The sequence below is a fragment of the Pleurodeles waltl genome, chromosome 3_1 (assembly GCF_031143425.1).
Source record: "Pleurodeles waltl isolate 20211129_DDA chromosome 3_1, aPleWal1.hap1.20221129, whole genome shotgun sequence".
In the NCBI taxonomy this organism is placed as follows: Eukaryota; Metazoa; Chordata; class Amphibia; order Caudata; family Salamandridae; genus Pleurodeles; species Pleurodeles waltl.
Window position 1 is genome coordinate 973363081 of NC_090440.1, and position 25826 is coordinate 973388906.

Genomic DNA, 25826 nt, shown 5'->3' on the forward strand with positions numbered 1-25826 from the left:
CGAAGTGCAAGTTTGAGCTAATTTTTCTGCACTAGGCTGGGACAATAGGTGTTGTCTGCTTTTTCTCTTTACTTTGCTGGCCTGGTGCATGTATTGCCCAGGCCCTGGACTGGCAGTCGCCACAGTATCATGGTAGATACTACTACCAAAGGCCAAGTTGGCAATATTTCTCTGTCACTCAGAGCAAGTACTTGCTTGCGGAATAGATGCCCTATCTATTTTTTGGTGTGGAGCTGGTTTAGCTGGCATCCGCTAAGGCATGTTTCATAGTTTTCCATAACATGATGTATGCTCTGTGTATTTGGCATCCTGGTACTTAAACATCTACTAAACATATATGGTCTAGTCTTCTAGTCTCCTCGTCTCTCGCACCACAATAGCAATGCGTCCATGACAGGTAACCAGTGAATCTAAAACGGGGTTGGGGCTAGAGACCAAAGTCAGCTAGGCGTTGGTTCACTATTTTATTTGTGGTGACTCTATTGCTGGCTCCTCTAGCTGGATTATCACAATGGCTTGAGACAAGTTCATTGCCCCTTCCATTCTCGCCCCTTCCATTCTCTCCCCCACCCCCCTCCAGAAGTTAGAGGATATGCAGACAGAGGAACAGAGAGGATCCTGGATGTGTCTGAGCTAAGTAAACGTGGGGTAGTTTTGTGTTAGAGATTTTGTAAAGCCTAGCAAATAGCTAAAGGCATCTTGGTGCTTTTGGGAGGCCAGGAGAGGAAGTTAAAGGGAAGGAAGGCCAAGTTTAGCAGACCAAATTTAACTAAATTGAGTTTTAAGGGTTTTTTACTGAACTTGGTGGCATAAGCTGTGGACTTGCATGGGAGGGTAAGATCTCTTCAGAGTTTGGCAGCCAAGTTAGAAAAACAGCCCCAGATGATGTGAAGAGAATGAAATCTGTCTGGCAGATGGGACCGGAGTCGTTCACCACATTAACACAAAGCCCCTTGAATATGGCATGTTTCTTGATGGAAAACTATTGGAGTGACTTGAAATAGGAGGATCTTGTGGTAGTGGGGGAGAGCCCTTGGATCAGCCAGGAGGCTGATTTCTGAAAGACTTGAAGACAATGAGTGATGTAGTCTGGAATCACTAGGTAGAATTTCCCTGGCCAAGGGTAGAGGTAATTCATGAATGTATAATAGTTCTACAGGGGTCTAGTTGAGAAAAAGATTTTCTGAGCATTTTGAGATGAGTGCAGCATGTTTTGGCTACAGATTGTTTTTGTTTTTTTTCAAAGGTGAGTTGATTTTCAGAGATAATGCCCAGATCTTTGGCAGAAGAGACTGGGTGAGTGGAGAGGCCAACTCGGTAGGCAAACAAGCGAGACCAAGGCCGGGTGTTTCTAACTGACCAGGAGAATTTCTGTTTTGTCTCCATTGAGATTGAGACAGTTGCTCTGCATCCAGCAGGCAACTGCACTCATGGAGAAGCATAAACCTGAAAGGGACTAATTTGGATTGTTTGAGATTGAGATGATTTGCATATCGTCTGTGTATGGCAGGATATTGAAACTGAATGTGCTGTGAATAGTTGTGCCAGAGGAGAGAAAAACAGCAATTAAAATGGGACTCAAAGAAGAAGCCTGTGGGACCCCCAGGGAACACAGCTTGTTGAGAATTCAAACAGTATTCTGGTCATCTGATTATTTGGGTTCTGTGAGGGCAAAGAACAGAACCACTTTAACACAAGTTTACAGATCCTTTTTCATTCAGTTTAATCAGCAAAACGGAGAGATGGTGTCAAAAGCTGCCAAGAGGTCTAATAATATAAGTGGCTTTGATCTAGAATACATCAGAGGTTATCCACAGTACTATGGGAGTGTATTAAATTGAAGATTGTAAACTCTAGTAATTTGAATGTTGACATCGCTTCTCAACTCTTTACAGAATCTGAGAAAAAGATCTGGGAAAATCATTTTCTAAAACGTTAAGGTACGCTGAGAATTCATTAAGGGGGTTTCGTGGGTGTATTTCCAATTATCTGGGACAGAGACTAGACAAATTACAGATATGAGTGGTGGTTATCATTCTCTGGGACTATGGCTGGAATGTTGGGAAGACAAGGATAAGTAGGTGATCCTGTCCTATTGGATTAAAGAACGGTGTTAATGTCCATATTGGATAATGCCTTGCAGTTGGAAAAGGACAGATGACCATCTGTAGTCCTAGTATGAGCAGTGCCAAGAGCCAAATCCATTAGGGATTGCAGAAGGACGTTTGCACGGAGCAATCTGGTTTTAGAGTGGAAGAAATGAGGCTGCTCTTGATGCAGGAGTTGCATACCTGGGGAGAGAGCAGTTCATTGACCATATTGAACATCTCTTGAGATGAGTTGTCTGCAGACTCCGTTTTAGCCTTGTGATATGAGGCCAGAGTATCTTGAATAAGGTGTTGGTATTTTTAATGCCCATTTGTGCCCATGTTTGTTGGAAGGCTTGTAAGAGGAATACAGTTTGTATTTTAAAAACATTCAGTGATGTTTAGCATATCTTGGTTCTTTAGAGAACCAAAGAAGCAAGGGGCAGGTACAGTGAGAAACAGAGTGCTCAAAAGAGAAGGAAATAGAGATGCTGCTCACTGTGCTTGCTATACATTGGGGGTGGTTGTGGCTTGGCTCCATCTCTAAGGGATGGTAAGTCTGCTCCAAGACAAGAGGCGATATTGTGAGAAAGAAGCATCTCTGCAATTGGCCGAATGAGTGAATGAAGGTTTTTTCGCCTCCACAAATCAAAGCAGCAAACAAGAGATGCTGGGGACCGGTCCTCCTGGTGATGTAGTGTGGCACAGATCGGAGTTGAAAGTTTGAAAGATAGGACTTGCACACAAACGCAAAAAAGTAGTCATTCCCAGCCAACGACGTGGACTACTACCACCGATTTGTTGTTGAGCATCGTTGTCAAGGCACTTGACATTGAAGACCAGGAGTAGATCTGAACTTGTCTGCAGACTTAGTGAGGAAACTTAAAAGGAGATGTACTCCTGCCACTTCGTATTGAAATATTCCTGAGTGTGCTATCCTTGTGAAGTTACATTAATGATTAATATTTGTCTTCCCCCTCTTCTTCTATAGCCTTGACTTCAATACACACGTCGCCACGCTCCTTTACTCCTCCTGGTCCAGTGCCACCCTTCACAATAACAGGCAATGGATTTCCTGGCATAACACTGGCACCTTTTCCAGCTTGAGTCGCAAGTGGTACACCACATGGAAGAAAGGGTGACTCTTGCTCAGTGCTTCATCTTTCCAGCCACTCAAGACATTCCAGAGACATTCCAGAGACATCACACTCTACATACCACACACCATATGTTGAAAACCATGAACTCTAGGTCTCCTTTTTCTTCAATTTAAAATATATTCCCCAACATTAATTCCCTGCAGTCCAAGATGCTCCCTTTCGCCCACATTTAACAGTGTTGATTAGAGTTTCAGCAGAACTCAATATGATGGTGCCTAAGGTTACAACATAGACTTCTTGATATTTTTTTTTTTGTCTTGTCAAGGTCATCACTTAACGGCAAAACTTTCACTTACTGTTGTTCCTGAGCTTCTGGTAACATCCAGGTAACTCTTCTTAATACTAGTGTGAACCAAAGTGGCTACTGCTGCACCATCACTGCAGAGGAAATACAAGGCTCTGGAGCCACACTTCTTATGGCAGATTCACTACCATATTATGTCCATATTTCTGCTGGAAGGAAATACCATTCCGCTGCACCATCATGAAAGGAAAGTAAGCACCTGTATCCTAAGTGAAGGAAGATGTGTTGCACATCTGCTTCCATGAAAGCAGCAATTGCAGCATCTTCACATACCAGATAGAATAGTTCCCTGTGCGACTTCATGTTTTTCAAACAGACTACCTCCCGAAGACTTGGAGAATTTTCAGGAGATAACAGAAGGGAGGATGGTTTCAAATCATGTGAGTGGCTGTGGATTCATCTGACCATGTGGCTCAGGGTTACTGCCATGGTCTAGTCATGCGATGCAGACTTTCAGACCTAAAACCTTAGCTACAGCAACAATTTTTAAATGTGATTTACTGGTACCACACTGTCTGATGGAGACTTCTAGTTGCAGATTCCCTACCTTAGAATTTCCCCCGGGTGTCAGTCTGGATCCAGAGATGTTTCATCAAGCAGTACCCCTGCACGCCGCTAAGTGGCATCGGCCGACTCCATGTCCGTTGTTGGCATCGTGGTTATCAGATATGACTTGTGGGTTGTATAAAGGCACCACTCTGGCACACTGACATCAGTTCTTTTCTTTCTGCGCCAGCCTAAGTGCAGATCTGAAGAAGAGCTACCCTTACAGTCACTTTTTGATTGGCCTTTTTGACTTTTGTCGAAGCTTTTTTGATGTCTGATGTGTTGCGATGCCATCACGGAAGACCGTCTTCAAGCCCTGCGACTCCTGTCATCGGATGATGTCCTTGGCGGATCAGCACCTCGTGTGTTTTTGGTGTTTGGAGTGTGACCACGAACAGAAGTCATGCTCGGAGTGCCTGCCCATGAACCCAAAGGCTTTGAGGGAGCAGTACCAAAAGCTTCTTGCAGCTTGGCTCTGCATTGCTCTGCTCTCAGTCGAGACGAAGGCCTCGAGACTGTTCGTGGAGCCCACACTGTCATCCCATTTAAAATATTCAGGATGTTTGGGTAAGCTTAAGAAGAAGTTGAAGAGTAAGCGTTCTTCGACTTTACTGCGTCGGTCAGATGATTTGATGCAGGTCAAGGAGCATCGACGCTCAAGGCCTCCATCTTCGGAAGCTACTTCTGGGTTGGCTATGTACCTCCCTGAGTTTCCGGGAGCCAGAGCCACCACTGCCCAACTACGCAAATTCTGTGAGGCATGTGCCTAAATTTTGGGCAGTCCAACCCTGTTGGTGCTGGCGGCTTCAGCCTCGGTGGGCACCCTGGGATCTGGATCTGCACTGGCATTTGCCAAGCCACTGTGGCCTTCCCTGACACCGGTGCAGACGTTGATGCTCCTGAGGCCGACCAGGCCAGCAGCTGGTGTTGACCCCCTACTTATCGCCGACCATAACACACAGCCGGACGGACGTCCATTAACATTGATTCCAACTTCAGTGGGGGCCTTGCTTCCCCAATCAAATCCTGACCCTTATTTGTATGGGTATGGTGAAAGTATGGAGGGGTTGCTGGACCCTTTAGAATACCAGCTTGATGACCCCAGGGACTGGGTTCCAGACCTGGGTCAGGCCAGTGGTCTTGACTCTTCTCCTGACACTGGCGTGCTTTCTTCCCCCTACCATGGCTGTGGAGGAGGGAGCGTCGTATTCAGTGGTAGTGAGGAGAGTGGCGAAGGTCTTGGGCCTCTAGCTGCCTTCTGTGGCTCAGGATTAACCTCCTGACTGAGGTGCTTCATCCTGGGGCTTCGTCTTTGGAACCCCTCTTGGCCTTTAATGAAGCCCTCACTGATGTCCTGCTGGGGACTTGGTCCATACCCAGTACGTGGGTTCCTATTAACAGAATGGATGTCTGCCGCCTTAGGTCTGCACCTCACGACCTAGTTTTTCTGACCCAACATCCCACTCCGAGAGCTTGGTTATCTAAGCCTCTACCTCCTCTGTTGCATTCCCTTCCGCACCCCCGGATAGGGAATCCAAAAGACTGCATCAGATTGGGAAGAAAATGTCTTTTTCCTCCAGTCTGGTATTGCGTTCTGTGAACACTGCATACCTTTTGGGCCGTTACACCCATATTTTACGGGACACAGCTGCACAGGTTCTGCCACAGGTCCTGGAGGAGGCCATTCTATCTCATGTTGTTGCTGATGGTAGAGAGGCAGCCAAGTTCACCGTATGATGTGGACTGGATACGACCGACTCACTAGGCAGATTGATTGCATAGACTGTGACCTCGAGGCACAACGCTTGGTTGAAGAGGTCTTGTTTTTCAGGGGATGTCCAAGCTGCTCTTAGGGACATAGCTTTGATGGCACCAGTCTCTTCGGAATCAAAGCAGACTCCGCGCTCAAGCACTTTAAGGATCCCTGGGCTCGATCCTTGGGCCTCGCAGCTGCCCCTCGCCCACCTCAGTCCGCTTTTCGCCCCTTTTGTCTCTATGAAGGGTGCCCAACCATGTTCCTTTCCTTCCAGTCATTGTGCTGCGCATGCTGCCCAGCCTCTTTGTGGCTGGGGACGTGGGATACAAGGTCCTCATGGATCAGAGTTTGGCCCAGTCCACCACCCCTTCCCCTGCAGCCTTCAAACTTTCCTAGTCTGACACTTCCCCATCAGGGGCCAGCCGGAGACAGGATTCGCCATCACCTACCCTGCAGGGAATCCATCACATCAGACAGTTGGGTTTTGCAAGTAGCCCACAGGGGCTACTCCCTTTCCTTCGAGACTACCCCTCCATCCATGCCACCATCCTGTGAAAGGATTACAGAGGATCACCTGGTACTTCTTCACGAGGTTACGGCTTGCTTGGCCAAGGGAGCCATTGAGAGGTTCTTTGTGCCAGAAGTAAGTTGTAGTTGTTATTCCCACTACTTTCTGGTGCCCAAGAAGGACCAGGGCCTATGTCCTATCCTAGACCTCCGGCCCCTCAATCACTTCCTCAAAAAGAAGCTAAAAATTCTTACTGTGGCTCAGGTCCTTTCTGCCCTAGAGCAACACAAAAGGATGCTGGACGGAGTGCTGAAACTTTTCAAACACTCACCCCACCCCCACCCACACCCCCAGACACAGATCTGGGTTTAATTCATCGTTCTTTTGCTCACCATGCTACCCCAGTTTGGACCAAGCCATATGCAAATCAGTCTTGACCCTCTTTCCCATAGGAACAGTCCTGCCCGAACTGCATGGCCAGGCCCTCCCTGGACCAGAAACAAGCATCCTGGAACCGGTTCCAGTGTATCACCCTTCATCAGCCAGGCTAGCTTGAATTCAGTGGCACAGTGAGTACGGGATCCATGTCTGGCATACCATTCCCACTTAGGGCAACTTTAGCAACTCTGGACCCAGGAGACTGGATGGTAGCATTGGACTTCCAGGACGCATATTTCATATTCCCGTCCTGCCTGCCCGCCCACAGGCATTACTTGTGGTTCATGGTAGGCCACAAGCATTTTCAGTTTACTGTGCTCCCCTTTGGCCTTACCAGCACTCCTCCAATGTTCACCAAGGTGATGGCGGTGGTCGCAGCTCATCTGCGCAAGTTGGGGGTTTCAGTCTTCCCCCACCTCAGCGACTGGTTGTTGAAGGCGGGATCGCCCCAGGCTGTCATCTCTTACCTCCAAACTACAGTGGACCTCTTACATTTGCAGGGGTTCACTATAAATGTGAGTCACACCTGGCTCCCTCTCAGCCGCTCCCTTTCATCGTAGATGTTCTTCTGAACACAATGCAGCTTCTGGCCTATCCTCCAGAGCAGCGAGTGCAGGATAGTCAGGCTCTAATACTGAATTTTCAGCCTCTATCCTGGATTTTGGGGTGAATGACAGGCAGCTGAGCCTCATGGCCTCCTGCACGTGACACATGTCAGATGACATATGTGAGCTCTGCAGTTGGACCTGAAGTTCCAGTGGGCGCAGCATCAAAGGAATCTCTCCGACATGATCCAGATCTCGGAGGAAACTAAGCAATATCTGCAGTGGTGGTTTTTGAACAATAGTTGGGTCAACGGCAGATCCCTCTCCCTTCAGCAACCAGATCTGACAGTAATGACAGATGTGTCACTCCTGGAATGGCGCGGTCACCCGGGAGAGGCGAAGATCAGAGGTGTCTGTTCTCCGTTAGAGTCCGAACTTCATATCATTATTTTGAAGCTCTACCAATCAGGCTAGCATTGAAAGCATTCCTTCCCTCTCTCAAAAGAAAAGTGGTGCAGGTGTTCAGACAACACCACAGCCATGTGGTACTGCAACAATCGGGGAGGGGTGGGCTTGTGGATCGTTTGTCAGGAAGCTGTGTGCCTCTGACATGGCTGGAACTTCGGGGCATATCCCTAGTGGTTCAACACCTGGCGGGCTCTCTTAATGCCAGAACAAACAACATATGTCAATGACTGGTTGATCATGAATGACATCTCCATCTGGAGGTCGTTCAGCAGTGGGGAGATCCTTTGTTAGATCTGTTTGCCTTCACAGAAATGTGCAATGTCTGCTGTTTTGCGTGCTGGAGTTTCCAAGGTGGCACTTTCTCGGCAATGCTTTTCATCTTGATTGGAACTCAGGCCTCCTTTATGCTAATACCATTTCTGCCCAGAGTTCTTAAGAAGATCAAGAACGACCGGGCCCCAATTCATTCTTGTGGCTCTGGACTGGCTATGAAGAGTTTGGTATCCCAAGCTCTTGAGCATGGCCATCGATCCTCCACTCGGACTGCCTCTTCGGGAGGATCTTCTGTCGCAGCTGCAGGGGACGGTTCTCCACCCAAACCTATCCAGTCTCTGCCTTCTTGTGTGGAAATTGAGCAACAGCATTTGACAGCTTTTGACCTTCTGCCCATGTCTGTATTGTTATCTTGGCAGCCAGGTGTCCCTCCACCAAAAAGGTATACACTTGTTGTTGGAACAAATTTGTGGCATGGTTTACAGACAAGTCTGTTGACACCACTCTCCCCCATGCCCACCCCCCCACACCCACTTTCTGAGCTTGTTTTATTTGTTCTATCTCTGGCCCAGCAGCACTCTTCTCTGGGCACCCTCAAGGGTTATTTATCTGCCATCTTGGCTTTCCTCAGATTGCCTGACCATCCCTCCTTGTTTAGATCTCCAATTGTTGGTAGATTTCTAAAGGGTCTTACCCATATGTTTCCTCCTTCTCCGTTCATAATGCCCTAATGGGATTTGAACTTGGTTCTTACCTTCTTGATGTGTCCTCCTTTCAAGCCACTACATAATTGTCCACTTCGGCTTCTTAATTTAAAGACAGCCTTTCTGGTTGCCATCACCTCAGCTCACAGTGAGTGAGCAACAGGACCTTTCCTCAAAGCCAGCTTTCATTTCCATCCTGACAATATAGTGCTTCGTACCAGGGCTTCCTTTTTACAAAACGTGATCACCCCCTTTCATGTAGGCCAATCCATCACCTTGCCCACTTTTTACACACGCCCTTCTAAAGGAAGAGGAGGCACTCCACCGCCTGGGCCCAAAAAGGGTGTTGGCGTTCTACTTCAGTCGTACTAATGAGTTCCGGGTGGATGATCAACTCTTGGTTGTGAGGGTGTGAAGAAAGGTTGGGTAGTGCAGAAGAACACCATCTCTAGATAGGTTGTTCTCTGCATTAAACTCTGCTACGCATTGGTTAAGAAGCAACCCCTGGAGGGTTTGCGTGCTCACTCTACCAGAGCTATGGCTACAACCACTGCGTTTGCCCGCTGAGTTCCTGTCCTGGACATCTGTCAGGCAGCAACGTGGGTATCTCTACACACATTCACCAAACACTACCGACTGGACAGTTAGGACAAGAACTTTGCCCGTTCGGTTCTGCAGGACTTCCTAGTATGATCTTGGGTCACGGATCCTCTGGGGATGGTAATTACTTAGGTGTCTATTTTACGGTAAAGAATCTGCAACTAGAACTCTCTATCAGATGAACAAGTTACTTACCTTCACTAATGAATGATCTGGTAGAGACATATTCTAGTTGCAGATTCCTTACTGACCCACCCTTCCTCTCCGCGAACTGATTTCTAATGACAGGGACTTGTCTTTCAGGGTCCTAGTTCTGGCGCACTAGATTCAGTGTTCTTCATGGCTCTGCGCTTCAGGCGTGGAAAGTTGTGGGACGAAACTGATGTCCATGTGCCGGCGCAGGGGTACTGCTCGATGAAAACTGTCCAGATACAGACTGATGCCTGGGGGGGAATTCTAAGGTAAGGAATCAGCAGGTAGAATATGGGGGTCATTCTAACCCTGGCGGTAAAAACCGCCAGGGCGAATGACCGCGGTAGCACCGCCAACAGGCTGGCGGTGCACCGCTGAGCATTCTGACCGCGGCGGTTCAGCCGCGGGCAGAAACGGAAAGTCGGCGGTGTACCGCTGACTTTCCGTTGCCCTTGAGAATCCTTCATGGCGGCGGAGCGCGCTCCGCCGCCATGGGGATTCTGACACCCCCTACCGCCATCCTGTTCCTGGCGGGTCTCCCGCCAGGAACAGGATGGCGGTAGGGGGTGCCGAGGGGCCCCCGTTAGAGGACCCCAAAGAGAATTTCAGTGTCTGCCTAGCAGACACTGAAATTCGCGACGGGTGCTACTGCACCCATCACACTCCAGCAACTCCGCCGGCTCCATTCGGAGCCGGCTTCATCGTTGCTGGGTCTTTCCCGCTGTGCTGGCGGGCGGCCTTTTGGCGGTCGCCCGCCAGCACAGCGGGAAAGCCAGAATGGCCGCCGCGGTCATTTGGCGGTAACCGCATGGCGGGCGGCGACCGCCACCCGCCGCGGTTAGAATCACCACCTATGTCTCTACCAAATAATTTGTTACCGAAGGCAAACTTGTTCTTTTGGCTCTCTAACTGATGAGGAAATGCAGCGGATGAAGACTGAAATAACTGTGAAAGCTGTGGGCCTTATGACAATTGGTACTTTACACAGAAGGTTAAACCTCTGGCTTCAACATCACCAGATCAACATCAGAAGTCATGCCAGCATAAAAGATCTGGTGTACGTGGTAAAAGGAATTTGCTCCCTTCCCCCTCTTTCGTATTTTTAAGTTCCCGTCTGTTCACTGTCGGCTCCCATCACACCCAGTACCTGTTTTGAAATTCCATGCTGACCTTTTTTCTCTTACAGCTGTTAATGAATAAAGCATTTCTGTAGGGAGCTGTTTATCTTACCTCAATACCGCCTTGCTTTGAACTGATAACACAGGACAGAGACCCCCCCTCAAGAAGGTCTGGATGAGCTGCTTACAGTCCGCAGTCACAGCCCCAAAGCCACTGTAGTCCTTCTAGATTGGGCTGCAGCTATTGTTAGTCAGCCATGTTGCCCTAATGGGCAGGTGGGTCCTGAAGGGATATAAGGGAACCTTCCATTAAGTGGCTCAGATATTTTTTGTACCATACAGTATGCTCCATGTCCATCCGGAAGTGCAAAGTGACTACATAGTCTACACACTTCCATAATTATTTATCTTACAATGTTTCTGTGGCTCCAGTTAACCGAAGTCTCAAGGCACTTATAATCTAGCTGTCTCCTTTTTCCTATTCTGTAAGTACTCCATACAAGTCTATAGAGATAACATTTGTTTTGCAAGTTTTCAACCAATGAGGACACATTGTTTCTAACAAGTATCTTGGATGTTTTACAGGAATAGATGATCGGCCACTTAAAGGGTACATTTTAACAAGAGAACTTGTTCTGCTTGTCTCTAAAGGTTGACTGTCTTCTAGCATTCAGTTGCCATTACCAATGAACATATTTTCCAGACCAGCTGTGTCCAACATTGGTCTAGGATGGCTGAATCTATGCCAGATTTTCAGGATGTTCGCAATATACATAAAATGATAATTCTAGATGTAAACAATTCATGTGGGTAGGGATTATCATTCCCTCTGATGAGGATTGACTCTTAATGGAACTGTTGAGCACCCATAAACTATAGTAATTTCTGATGTATATACCTACCACATATTCCTCACCTTATTATTGGTGTCGGACTGGTCCAAAAAACATTCTCAAGAGAAGTAGCTCTCCAGTGCTGCCTGGTGGTGCCATGCATCTCAGCTTCCTGGACATTAAGTCACTGGCATACGTTCAGCACTGAGATGCATACGGATGTCAGTTGACAATTTTCTTCACCTCATTGGCATGGTGTGGTGATGTCTCTTGGTGCTTCAGCACAAACATTTCAGAGCTTCGACACTGGTTAGGTCAGATGTCTCCTCTGAGCATCTTAATGGTTCATAAGTACTGAAAGTGGATGTGTCTATGTGATCTATTTATCTGCATGTAGTTTGTACTGCAATTTGTGTTCCCTGATGCAACCAAAGGCCATCAGAGAGTGGGAAGCCAAGTTAAGTCCTATTTCGGCTTCTTCAGGTAAATCTTCTGTTCAGAAGCAATCTCAGATATAAAGGTGTCATTGGAAGGAGAGTCTTCTTTCTTAAGGAAACAGTCTAGTTCCCAGGACCTTTCCAACTCACTGAGATGTTCCCAGGCACTGTGCTCTTCCGTGTTCTGAGCTGATTCCCAGAACTCGAAGGTTCAGCTTGAGTTCCCTGTTCCATTTGCCTATCCTATACAGGTTGAGGCCCTTCATTAGGTCTCGCTGAAGCAATATTGGACATCTTCAGGATGGCTCTGGTGCCATCTGGACCAATCCCAGTGGCAACCCCACTCCTTTGGGCTTGATGGCACTGGCATCTCCAACCCAGATGTCAGTGCTCAGAAACGTTGCAAACCATGGTGTCATCAGGCATAGCCATACCACTGTTGAAGACTTTGAAGTTGGAAGAAATTACCCAAGTGACACAAGAAAAGACAAGAGCTTCCTTTGTACTGCTTGTTTACGGCACAGAAATAATTGGTTGCATGTAGCAGTTATTCTGATCTGATTGTGAGGCTGTAACCACGCCTGATAGTAATTATGGCACCATGGAGGTCAGTGATGCCTTAAAGGCTTCAAAGCACTCCTAAAGGTACATTCCTGTATTCTGCAGATAAAGTGGCCCACTATCAAAATGTACCACCACTTCTGGGTGCTTTCTACAGTCTTTTCGGAAGACATCTAGTCCACCCTGATGTACATGCCCTTCAATGGAGACAGTCCGCTCCTCTGTTGAAGCCACAAATATATCTGGGCTGCAGCCCACTCTCTGGGCCAGTCCTCCCCAGTGAGCCAGGTCCAGTAGCAATGCTGTGGCTATTCCAGAATTCAGACAACCCTCTCAGTTGTTTCAGACCTCAGAAGATGTATAGCTCTTTTGACAGCAGGGTTTAATCTATATTGTGTAGTAAGCAGTAGATTCAATCACCTCTATACTCTGCTGGCTCTGCGACCTCTCAACCTGCCTGCCCTTGCTCCCACCACCTTACACAGCAGTCTTTTAGTGAACCCTTTTCAGTCATCCAAATGAAATGCATGAGCTGTGTCCTACCCTTTCTCTATCCCTTCTTCCCTTCTGAACATACCTTCTGCCAAGGTGTGCTCTCGGTTATGAAGGCAGAGGTCTTTGCTCTGCTGCACAAAGGGCCATAGATGTGATGCCTCTGTACAAAAGGGACCCGGGTTCTCTTTTCCGTTACTTCTTGGTCTCCGAGAAAGATGGAGGACTGATACTTAGTCATAACCACTTCTGCTGGCCCTGAATGTGGGGTATTGGATGGCCTCCCTCCATCTCCCTGAAGTCTAGTTCCATCTTCCAGTTTGACCCACTCCAGCCGTTACCGGAGGTTCACTGTGTGATCATAGGACTGCCAGTTCATGGTCTTCCCAGTCAGACTGACACCCGTGCCTTGTCAAAAAAGCGCTGACAATTGTGATTGTTTCCCTGAGGGGTTCAGGAGTCTCTGTTCCATACTTGGATGGCTTGCTGAGTCATCATCACTGGCCAAGGAACTTATTTGGTGCAAAATGACACTTTTTTTTAATGACTTAGGCTTTACGTTTGATGCAGAGTCTCACAATGCAATGGTTAACCTTCTGAGGGGTGATGCTGGCTACAACCTACGTAAAAGGCCTCTGCTCTTCCATGGGGGAACATGGATATTGATGAGATGATTCAGAGGTTTCAGATTCGAAACGCATCTCTTGGTCCTGCAGACCTTATATCTACATGGCTTTATGGCCTCATCCTCCACCCCACATGATGGTCAAGGGCCCTCAAGTGGTGTCTGTTACCACAGTGGCTCCAACACCAAGGAAGCAGATATTTCAGTTAGATCACTTGAATCTGGACTTTTGGATGAACCTCTGCAAGCTCCAAGAGAAGTCATCCATTCAGCCCTTTGCAGACAGTCTTCTGTGGTCACAGATGCCTGCTTGTTGTGATGGGGCTCCTGTGTGTGGCATGATGGCACAGGGCCTTTGGTCCACATCAGAGCAGCATCAACATGTTTGCTGTTGGGGACATCCATTCAGATCGTGTCTAACACTTCCACAACCCAATATATCAACAGGCAGGATGGTGTTGGGTTGTGAACTCTGTGTTGGAAGGTGATTTACCTGTGGCAGTGGGTGCAACAATGGGGAGTTTTCCCAGTAGTGGCCCAGCTGGCAGGGTCCCTTAGTGTGAGAGCAGATGCTCTATCTATTATCGCTGAAGAAAAACTGGTGGGAAATACACCCCAAAGTGACAAGTCAATTTAGGGTGTTAATACATTGATCTCTTTGGCAGAGTCCTGAACAGGAAATGCCCTCAATTTTGAGCCTCACACTTTGCTCTGAATGGTTCTTTGGGGTGGGCCTTCATGTTCAGCTGTCATGGGGCCTACTATACCTGATTCCATGGGATTCCCTTCCTGCCAAAAGTCCTACAGAAGTTGAGGATCAAGCACTAAAATGGCCATTTGGTCTTCTGATCTGTTGGCACTCAGCATTCTGCCACCTCTTCCTCTTCCACTTGGGGTGGATCTGCTCTCACAGGAGGGAAGCATCCCAAACAACGATTCCTTAATAACAAAGTCGTGGTAAACGAAAGCAGAACAACGCTTTCGTTAACCACGACTTCATTGTTAAGGAGCCTTAACCATGCATGTGCTTAACCACGCACATGTGTGGTTAAGGCACAGAAGAAGGGAGTCGGCTGAGGAGGACGACGCGATCAAGGAGGAGGTAAGTGGGGCTGGGTTTTAAGGGCGGGGGGTCAGGCATTTTTAGTTTTAGGGGGGGTCAGGGTGGTTTAGGTTTAGGGACAGGGGAGGGGGGTCAGGGCATTTTTAGTTTTAGGGGTGGGGTCGGGTATTTTTACTTTTTGGGAGTGGGGGGGTTGGGGTGGTTTAGGTTTGTGGGGGGTCGGGTATTTTTTGTTTTAGGGGTGGTTTAGGGGCGGGGGAAGGGGGATCAGGGTATTTAGTTTTAGGGGCGGGGTCGAGGTATTTTTTGTTTTAGGGGTGGGGGGTTAGGCGGTTTAGGTTTGGGGAAGGGGTATTTTTAGTTAGGGGTGGGGTGGTCGAGGTATTTTTACTTTTTGGGAGTGGGGGGGGGTTAGGGTGGTTTAGGTTTGTGGGGTGGGGGTCGGGTAATTTTTAGTTTTAGGGGCGGGGTGGGGGGGGTCGGGTATTTTTAGTATGTGGGGGTTGGGGTGTTTTAGGGGTGGGGTGGTCAGGGTATTTTTACTTTTTGGGAGTGGGGGTTTGGGGTGGTTTTAGGTTTGGTTGGGGGGGGTGGTATTTATAGTTTTAGGGGTGGTTTAGGTGCGGGGGAAGGGGGGTCGGGGTATTTTTAGTTTTAGGTGCGGGGTGTGGGGTCGAGGTATTTTTTTTTTAGGGGTGGGGGTCGGGGTGGTTTAGGGGCGGGGTCGGGGCATTTTTAGTATTTGGGGTGGGGGTTGGGGTGCTTTAGGTTTTAGGGGTTGGGGTGGTTTTAGGTTTGTGGGGTGAGGGGTTGCGTTAATTTTAGGGGTGGGGGGGGTTGCAGTAAATTTTAGGGGTGGGGGGTCCAGGGGGACGCATGCTGAAACCATGCTTGCCGTTCACTAATGCCTTTGCCAGGAATGCCGTTACCAGGAATGCCTTTACAACGAAAAATCGTTGTTAAGGCATTTGTGGTAAAGGCATTAGTGGTAACAACAAGTTCGTTGTTCCAATCTCGTTGTCCTGGCATGTGTGGTTCCGACGTATATTCCACATAGTATGATGGTCAGGACCTCCACCCCATTTCCAAAATACTAGAGTTGCAGTTGTGGCGATTGATTAGTATCAGCTACAGTCCTTTTGCCTTCTTCGAGAACTTGCAGACGTCATCTTTTCTTCCAGAAAACCTGCTACGCAGCTCATTTGCGCAGATCTCTGGAATAAATGTGTTCATTAGTGTATTAGTGTCAGAGAAATCTTGGATCCCTTGAAATCACGCTTTTCTGATTTCCTGCTTCTGACTGGTACTCCTAACTGCAGATTCCTCACCTTTTAGAAAAATCCCAGGCTGAATCTGAAGATTTTTTTTTATTTAGCAATGCTTTTCGCTGGTAGTTGCCTTCTCAGAACTCAACAGTGAATTACCACCACCCAGGAAGTGATGGAGCAGAGCTGTATATAAGCGCCCATATCAGTTTCTTTATTTTTATGCCCATCAATGTGGATAATGAACTCTGTGCCCATTTTTGTTCCTTTTCCAACATGTTCATATATGGTGCCAGGGAAGATCTTTCTCCCACCCCTCCCCTACCCCAACCCCCTCCCATACAGGATTTAAGCCACGCTGTGACTGTAAGAAACAGATGTCAATGGTGGAACTGGGGCTCCAGTCATGGCACGAAGTTAGGTAGTATGGAAGCCCTATTGCACCCGTAGGCAATCGGGGTGTGTAAAAGTTTATTTTGCTAAGTAGAAGAGATTATACAGAAAATAATGCCTGTTCCCATGCAAAGCCCTGGGCTCTTCTCAATTGCGTCTCGAGGCCGGTTCTGCGCAAAATCTTCAGGTAATTTGGAAACGGGCCAAAAGAGCCAAGCAGGATTCAGACCCATCTTGCTACTCAATTTGGCAAGAAGTCACAAGGGCGTCACTCTAAGGGTCTGGCATCATCTCACTATGAGCCATTCCCACATGTGCCCTTCGCGGTGCCACAAATTCCACAAACCATCGCCAACCCCACAGCAGGTAGCAGCCTTCAAGGAAGCCATGCTGCAGATTTTTCAAATGCTAGCAGTTCCCTCTGACTCACCTTCAAGGGGCTGCAGTTGGTATTCTGCTGGACCCGCCCCCAGCATGGACTGCTCCTTTAGGTTCCAGTTGTTTGACCCCATACCAAGGCCTGTCCTGACCTGACCTCATCTCCAACCACAGGGTCCATATCCATTTTTTTCTGTGCTAATGCAGACACCGCCGGCGCTGGTAAATGATCTAGTCAAAGCACTAGTTTCTGATCATGAGATGATGTCTTCTCACCAGAGCTATCCCACATACGAAATGACTAAACTAAAGCCAGTGGTTATGCAGCCAGACCTTCAGCCTCAGCCTGTCCCTTGACACCAGAGGATAAGAGTCCCTCTTTGGCTCCGACTTTAATGTGGTCCAGGGCATACCCAATGTGTCTCATGTCACAGATGATGAGTAGGAGATGGCCAATCTGTTTCTCCTTCATGCCACAGATGAGGGACTGTATTTAGACTTGTAAAATGCCAGTGGGCTAGATACCACACCAGAGACTCACCACCTGCTCCAGCAATCAAAGAAAGTACCTCTTTTGCTGTAGTAGGGCAAGGAGTAGCAGATGGTCTACATTTGTGATTGCTTGCTATGGAAACTAAAACTACTTTTTTGACTGGAATTCTTCAAACCTAGCCCATCATCACCTGAGCCACTTACTGTTTAACAGGGCTCTTACGGACACTCTTGTGACCACTTATTCTGTGCCATGTTCATCCCCTTCGATCAACCAACCTATGCTTAGAGAGCTCGGTCCAGCCCTTGGTGCCTCGGACATTTTGACAAAACACCCAACACCTGAAATCCTTGTGGTGTAGCTATCCATAAGTAAAATCAGCCCAAATACCTTCCCTTCAAACCCCCAAGTAGGTAGTGGACACATATTGATGCCTCTTGGAAACCTATTTTCATCCACTAACCTGGCTTTATGCTCTTTGAATTCTGTTTGCCCTCTGGGCTGGTACACCCATACCATGTGGGACATGGCTAGCAAGGTCTTGCTGGTCGTTCTAGAGAATCAAAGGAGCTCACTGGCCCCAACGACAGACAGGATGCAGCAAAAATGTTTGGTGCAGTCCTGGACAACACCGATTGCATAGGCTGTTCTATTGGCATCAGTGTAGTGCTCAGGAGGCATGCTCGATTTGATCAACTTATGTTTGCAGTGGCTGTCCTAATACCCCTTACAGACATACCCTTTAATGAACTTAAACTGTTTGTAGAGAAGGTAGGCTTTGCACTATAGCGACTGAAGGATAGTCACAGCTTGGTCCTTGAGAATGTTGTCCTCAGACAGGCTATTTTAAGGGCTTAGGGTACGGGCCCTGCTAGTGTTCTTAGTTGGTACACAACAAATACAGTCACATTGTAGTATAAGGCATGGTTGTACATGGTCCTTCAAACCAGCAGGGACTCTTCCTCCCCTGGAGCAGCGGCCCACATACTGCTTTGATTGGCCCTCCCAGGTCTACAAGTCAATGAGTAGGGAACAGGATACAAGAATTCCTCCTTGACTAGAGATATGACCTTAGGCTGATGGGTCTTACTAATTGTTGTCCTTTTAGCTTCATCTCCCCAACCCCGCTCCACCCACCACCAGAACAGTTTTTGGTAGGCTGTGCCACAGTCTCGATGCAAGAAGGCAATCTCCTGCTATACAAAGGTGCTATTGTGCAGGTGCAAGACTCTGTAATCGGCGAGGGGTGCTATTTGCACTATTTCCTCATCCTGAAGAAAGAATAAGGCTTATGCTCATACTGAAACACTGGCAATTGAAGGCCTTTCTGAGGAAGGGCAAATTCAGAATGCTCACTCTGGACCAGACCCTCTGTACTCTGACTTCTGGGGAACTGGATGATGTACCTTGGATTGCAGGGCGCATATCAACAACCTGTCATGCAGTCCACAGGTGCTACCTGTGGTTCAGAGTGGGGTCGGAATATTTCATATTTGCTGTGGTGCCCTTCTACCTCAGGTGTTCATGAAATTGATAGCGGTGGTCATGATCCATCTTTGGCGGTTGGGGATGCTTGTATTCCCATACCTTGATGACTTTGTCTGGGCCAGGCTCGCCGCAGACAGTACCAGACCACCTCAAGACAACAGCCGGGCTCTTGATCTAACTTGGGGTTTTCCATCAATGAGACCGTCACACCGGTGTCCTGTGCTCTTTTTGCACCCCCACCCTTAGAGTTCCAGTCTCTCGAGATTAGGATGTTCACAGTTTGGGGTTCAAGTTAACCTCAAACACCCACCACCAGCAACATGGGTATGGCCTGGGTGCAGGGATCAAAGTTGCTGCAAGATTTAAATGGGCTCCTAATGAGACTGGGGGCACTCTGAATCAGGCCTGCTTGCAGGTAAGTGCCCGCATCTTTGGAGGGCAGACCTGGGGGGTTCAGGTGAGCACCAAACAGACCGTCGGCAACGGCTGGGAGCAGGGTGCAAACTAAGCATCGGGCTCCCAATTAGGGGGAATAGGGAGGGCCCGGGGGTCACAAGTAGGTTGCAGGCTGGGTCCAGGAAGTCAGTTTAGGAAAACCACGGGCTGGATGAGGAGGAGGAGGGGCTGCATGCAGAGCGTTGCTGCACTGGAGGTTGGATTCCCCAGGGCCAGGGGGCTTGTGGGTGCAGGGTTACTTTTTGGCATAGGGAATCTCCATCCAGTTCTCTCACGGTCAGAGGGGTCCTCCAGATTTAGGCTGCAGGTGGGGTCATGTTGGACAGGAGTGGTCAACCCAGGGTGGACACTAGGTCAGAATCGTCTGGGGACCAGCTCAAGTCGGTTGGGCCACCTGGACACGGGCCGTGGGCATCAGGTGCAGAGTGGGCGGGACTCCAGGGGTGTGGAATTTATTAAAATATCCACTTGTCCAGGGGACAGGTTGCTTCTCAAATCTACTTGTCCTGTAAAAAGATCTACTTGTCCCTTTTGGTGCCATGTAGTGTGGCGACAAATTATGTCTGCAATCTCATTATGTAAGAGCTCGGATAATAGCCTCTCTTATTATGCCAGGGCTACTACCATAGTAGGGCTTGAATACTTGCAGTTTCAATCCCTACTGTAGCAATTTCCTTATTTTGCCACCTTTCTGCAGATCTGCATACTGGGGCTGGAGGAAGCAGTAAGCAATAGTTCCAGGGCTGGAATGCCTTTGAGTCTGCAAACCTACTAACCTGCATGTTTTAAAGATTTTCACCACCTTCTCTCTAATATTTTCCCATAATAAGAAAGGTTGGACATTTACTCCTGACAATGGCAGAATTAGAACTTCTTCCAGGGTTGGGAAGAAAGTGGCTGGAGGGAAAATGAACTTGCAAATGCTCAATAGATTTTCACATGAGCACATCTACACATCGTATTTACCCATGCTAAAATACAGTTCACAAATATTTTATAGGGGTACGGCATATACCATGGGTGTACTTTTGTGACTTTCTTTAAGAATTTGGGGCCACATGTAGGTAGGTTCAGATTTGCGACCCGCAAATTGCGAGTCAGAGCGACTCGCAATTTGTGAGTCGCAAATCCAAATGTAGGATGGTGTCCCTGACACCATCTGTGATTCGCAAGGGCTTCGCAAATGCCCACCTCATGAATAATCATGAGGTGTGTCGCAATTTGCGACCCCTTTGCCAATGGCGGCCCTCACAGGGATGGTGGCTTGCTGGAGACAGCAGACCACCATGTCTCTGACTGCTTTTCAATAAAGCAGTTTTTTTTTTTTGTAATGCAGCCCGTTTTCCTTAAAGGAAAACGAGATGCATTACAAAAACGAAAAATGAAACGTTTTCGTTTAATTTTTTCAGAGCAGGCAGTGGTACGCAGGACCACTGCCTGCCCTGAAAAAATGTTTTCAGTGACATTCACAATGGGGAAGGGGTCCTATGGGGACCCCTTCCCTTTTGCGAAAGTGTTAGCACCCATTTGAAATAGGTGCAAACTGCGATTGGTTTGCGCCCACGTTCGCGGTCACAAAACAATCCTACATTGCACTGCGAGTCCCAATTAGGAAGGGAACACCCCTTCCTAATTCCGAGTCGCACACCCGTTTTGCGATTCGGTAACCAGGTTACTGAATCGCAAAACTGGGTTTGTGCATCGCAATGTGCTTTTTGCACGTCGCAAACAGCGAAAGTCGCTGTTTGCGACATGCAAAAAGCTACCTACATGTGGGTCTTGGTCCCTAATTAGGTCTGGTGTTAACAAAGACATTTTGTTTTTATTAAACTTCTATTTCTCTCTCTTTCGGCTGGCTTTACTGTGAGTGATCGCATTCTGCTCTTCCACAAGGAGCATTTTGGCACACAAAGTAGTTTTGTTCAGTGTCGGGAACTACAGTGGCAATCAGTGACGTAACGAAACTGGAGGGTGCCCCTTTGCAAAGAACATGGAGGAGCCCCCTCTCCAGACTCACTCAGGGCAGGGGCTGTGCTGAAGGGACCCCCTGGAGGGCGGCCGCGGGGCCTTTGTTATGCCACTGGTGGCAACGTGTGCTTTTAGAGTTCAAAAACGTTTTTTTGTTTTTTTTTGCCAGTGTTTGTTACAATGTTGAGGGCCTGGTAGCTCCCACAACAATAAAAAGTGTTACAAAAGCCATGTCAAAACAAGACATGCATTGATGAAACTAAAAGATTTATAAAAATATGTCAGATCAGTTTGCTTTGTCAGTGTTTGTTTATTTTCATGCTTCCCATAATCGTGTTGAAAATGGTTACACTGATTTTCCATTAGAAATATTTTTGGGAAATACTAGCATGCATCAACATATTTTACTAAATGACACTTCATTTGCATCTAATCAGAGAGCATTCTGGGTGCATTATACTTAGCCTCATAGCCTAAACTTTTCAAACATGTGTATACACGTTTTTTTTTTTTTTGTACTGGAACCAACGTCAGTAGTGCAGTGTGACCTTAATACATTTATTTACAGCACTCACCCTAATAATGAAGGCTTTCAAATAATGAACCATAAATACAAGTTCGAACAGCATTATCTTTTGGAAACACATTACCTCAACTGCAGAGAGTTCCACTCTCTGTAAACAGGCAGCCAAAGGGTTTGTGCTGCAGAGGGTTGGGCCTACTTGTCCCAAGGACAAAGTAAACATAAAAACTTGTTGCCCTTGACCCCAAACAAGATGTCCCGGGCGTCGGGCGATAGGAATTCCGGGCGATAGGAATTCCACATCCCTATGGGGTGGTTCTGGAGTCCTTTGAGTTTCTTTATGGACAGGACCGCTCCACTGGAGATCTTGGTCCTCTGGTGTGCAGGCAGTCCTCGAGGCTTTTAAGAGGTTGGTCCTGCAGGATGCATCGCCTTTTTGTAGCAGGGCTTCAGAAGCTGGACACAGGCCTATAGGTCTCAGGCCAAGTTAGTTGGTGTCTTCAGTCTTCTCTGCTGGGGGTCAGCTTAGCAGCCCTTCTTTCTTGTCGTCTGGAGGTCGCCAGGAATCTGATGAGCTAGGTTCAAGGGAGCCATAAATCCTGGCTTTAAGTGTGTTACAGGGGTCAGAGGGCAGTAGCCAATGGCTACTCTCCCTTAGGGTGACTACACCCTTCTGGTGTCCACTCCCTTTGGGGAGGGGGACACAGACCTAACCCTATTGGTCCTTGTTCTTCAAACCAAGAGGAAAGGATTTTGTAAGGGGGGGGTGGTCACTTCAGCTCTGGACACCTTAGGGGTGGTCCCAGCTGAAGTGATCACTCCTCCTTGTTTTTCCTAATTTTCCCACTGGACTTGCTGCCAATTTGCCGTGGGGGGAGACATCTCCACTAGCTGGAGTGCCCTGGGGCACTGTAACAGGAGGCCTGAGCCTTTGAGGCTCACCACCAGGTATTACAGGTCCTGCAGAGGGGAGGCGCAAAGCACCCCTTCCCATTGCAGGCTTTTTTTCTGGCCCCACAGAGCACAAAGGCTCTCAACCCATGTTGCCAGAAACTCATCTGGAAGTGGCAGGCTGGCACAGAATACTCAGTCCTGTACTAGAATTTTGGTTAAAATATGGGGGACATCTCTAAGATGCTGTCTGGGTGCATTTTCCATTAAGTCCTGCATTGGCATCAGTGTGGGTTGATTGTGCTGAGAAGTTTAATACCAAACCTTTACAGACTTCAGTGGAGCCACCATGGAGCTGTGGGGTTTGTAATGACAAACTCCCAGCCCATGTACTTAATATGGCCACACTGCACTTACAATGTCTAAGAATGGACTTAGACACTGTAGGGGCATATTGCTCGTGCAGCTGTTCCCTCACCTGTGGTATAGTGCACCCTGCCTTAGGGCTGTAAGATATGCTAGAGGCGTGACTTGCCTATGCCACCGGCAGTGGTTTGAGGGCATGGCACCCTGAGGGGTGTCATGTCGACTTTGCCTTTTTCTCCCCACCCACATATACAAGCTCCAAAGGTAGTGTGTATGTGGTTGGCCAGGGTGGCATAATACAGGCTGCAGCCCTTGGGGACCTTCCGTGGCCACAGGGCCTTTGGTACTATGCGTACCCTTTTACAAGGGACTTAACTGTGTGCCAAGGGGTGCCAATTGTGGGAACAATGGTACCATTTTGGGAAAGAACACTGGTGCTGGGGCCTGGTTAGCAGGATCCCAGCACACTGTCAAGTCAGCATCAATATCAGGCAAAAGGTGGGGGGTAACCATGCTAAAAGGGGCACTTTCCTACACCACTGATTCCACAGTGCTGTCTGAGAATGCAGCTTATCCAAAAGCATCTGAATACTCTGCATCAGGAGGAATGGTATTGAGATGATAGAATCAGACTGATAAACATTATTTAAAAGTAGTTCAATTGAGGAAGGATGAAAATATCTTGTCAGTTTTCAGGCTCCTTCCGAAATGCAGTTTTGACAAGTTGCCCCTCTAATGGGTTGTGTGTGTCCATTTTGGAAATATCCATGTAAATGGAAAAATGTCTTAGTCAGAATTCAAGCTTCATAGAAATCTCCTTGAACTTATGGTAGTTAGGTTAACCCTCAGGGAATTTCTTCTGCTTGTAAACTATTCTCAAGTGTTTTTTCAAATGGCTAATACAAAGGCGTACTATAGCTACAATCAAGGCGCAGTATCTCTCCTGTTATCACTGGAGGCGCAAACACCTTGACTTTGGACCCTAAAACCCAAACTGGATGTTTCAGCAAAATATGTGCCCTACGGGGTACTGTTTTAATTGTATTAAGTGTGGAAACATTGGGTTGTAGGGCTTTTGCCATTAACCTGAAGTTCTGGATGTTTCGGTCACAATAATTGGAAGAAGTAGTTTTTTTGGGGGGGGGAGGGGGGTTGGGTGTTTTTGTAATGCACACATGGACCTTTTCAGGCGATTCTGGGTAATATAATGTGTTGATTCCCATAAGCCACAGCACCATGTCTCTAGTTCTCAAATTTGTCTGGGGTCGGTATGTTCCCCCGATTCCAAAACTGCAGACACCCCCTCTGGAATCTCCTTCCATCAAAGATGTTTTTGGGTGTCTAGTTTGTACACCCTTGCTTAAACCTGTGGAGCACTCAGATATCTGATACCCCACACACAGAAGACCTGGAGGAACCAGGGTTTGGATGAAGACTTGGGAGGGTTATGTTTCAGTGTGAGATAGCCTGAAGGAAACTAACCATGTTTGGGGGAACAAATGCTGGAAATCTGACAAACTCCTCGTTCTGCACATTGCCCCTGTCAGCCAGTCAAGGTGAAGGCAGCCTGGCACTCAGCAAAAGAAACCTTATGTTGCATAGCGATGCTTGTGACACTAATAGGACGTTGCGCTTGCAGCTGCGTTCTTAAAATGCACTGCACCTTGTTTATTGCCTGTGGGCCTCCTAAAACCATAGTGAACCCACACATTTGGGACGCTCATGCCCAGGGGACCTAGTAGGACAAAAATGTGGGTCATGCCTGGGCAAGGATAAGTTCCTGCATGAGTATGACTGCAGAGAGGGACCGTGGTTTGTGGAAAAATACTAGAAATCTGACCATCAAGTTCAGAGTGTTCTACTAGCCAGCATGTCAGGGCAAGAGTTGTCTGACTTGCAGTAATAGATGCTTTAGCTTATACAGAATTAGAAATCCATCATTTTTACACTTTCCATGTAGTCCTGAGGCTGATATTGCTCATCAAATGAACTGTGCACCATAAGTAATGGATCTGCCTCAATTATACGATCTTTGCCAAAACTATATAATGGATTGTGCAAAACCACGCTCCCTAGGAATATCCACTCATTTGACATTGCTGAACTCCAGACGTTTAGAGTATGCTAAAAAGCAGTTATCTGATGAAGACAACTAGCCGCAGATTCCTTACCTTTCAATATTCCCCCAGTATCAGACTAGATCCGGACATTTTTCATGATCAATACCCCTGGGCGCCAGTAGATGGTGTTGATTATGGTCAGTGCCAGAAGTGACATTTGCAAGACCTATATAAGTGCCACCCCAGGTCACTGACGTCATTTATCTGATAGAGACTTCTAGTTTCAGATTCCTTACCTTAGAATTTTCCCTTGGGTTGTCAGACTGGATCCAGAGATTTTTTTCTTTGAGCAATACCCTTGCACATCGGTACGTGGCGTTGGTCAACTCCGCAGGCGTCATTGGTGTCGTAGTCACTGTGTTGACATCGGGAGTAGTACATAGACGCTGCCTCAGCGCAGTGACGTTATTTTTGTTTTCTCTCCGCACCACGCGCTGATCCGGAGAGAGCTACTACCCTTGGTCACTTTTGGACCAACTTTGACTCTTTTGTCGACTTTCTGTGAGTTTTTGGTGTCGAGTGATGTCCCCGAAGACCGGCTTCAAACCGTGCGAGGACTGTCACCGCATGATGTCGGTGACGGATCCGCATCTGGTCTGTTTGTGGTGGCTGGAGCGCGACCACGACCCAAAGTCGTGCTCCGAGTGGCTTCTCGAAGTCTTCGGGTCAAGGTAAGAAGTCACAGATCTGGTCACCCTTCGACTTTGCCCCGTCACTTGGCTGATGCGACACTTGAGGCCCATGTCTTTGGAGCCTGCTTCTGGGTCTGTGCCTC

At 47.7% G+C, this 25826-nt stretch overlaps 1 protein-coding gene across 4 annotated transcripts in view; it reads left to right on the forward strand.

The window, feature by feature from the left end:
• Positions 1 to 25826, forward strand: part of RPS6KA1 (ribosomal protein S6 kinase A1) — a 565248-nt gene that overhangs the window by 485841 nt on the left and 53581 nt on the right. The window lies entirely within an intron of this gene.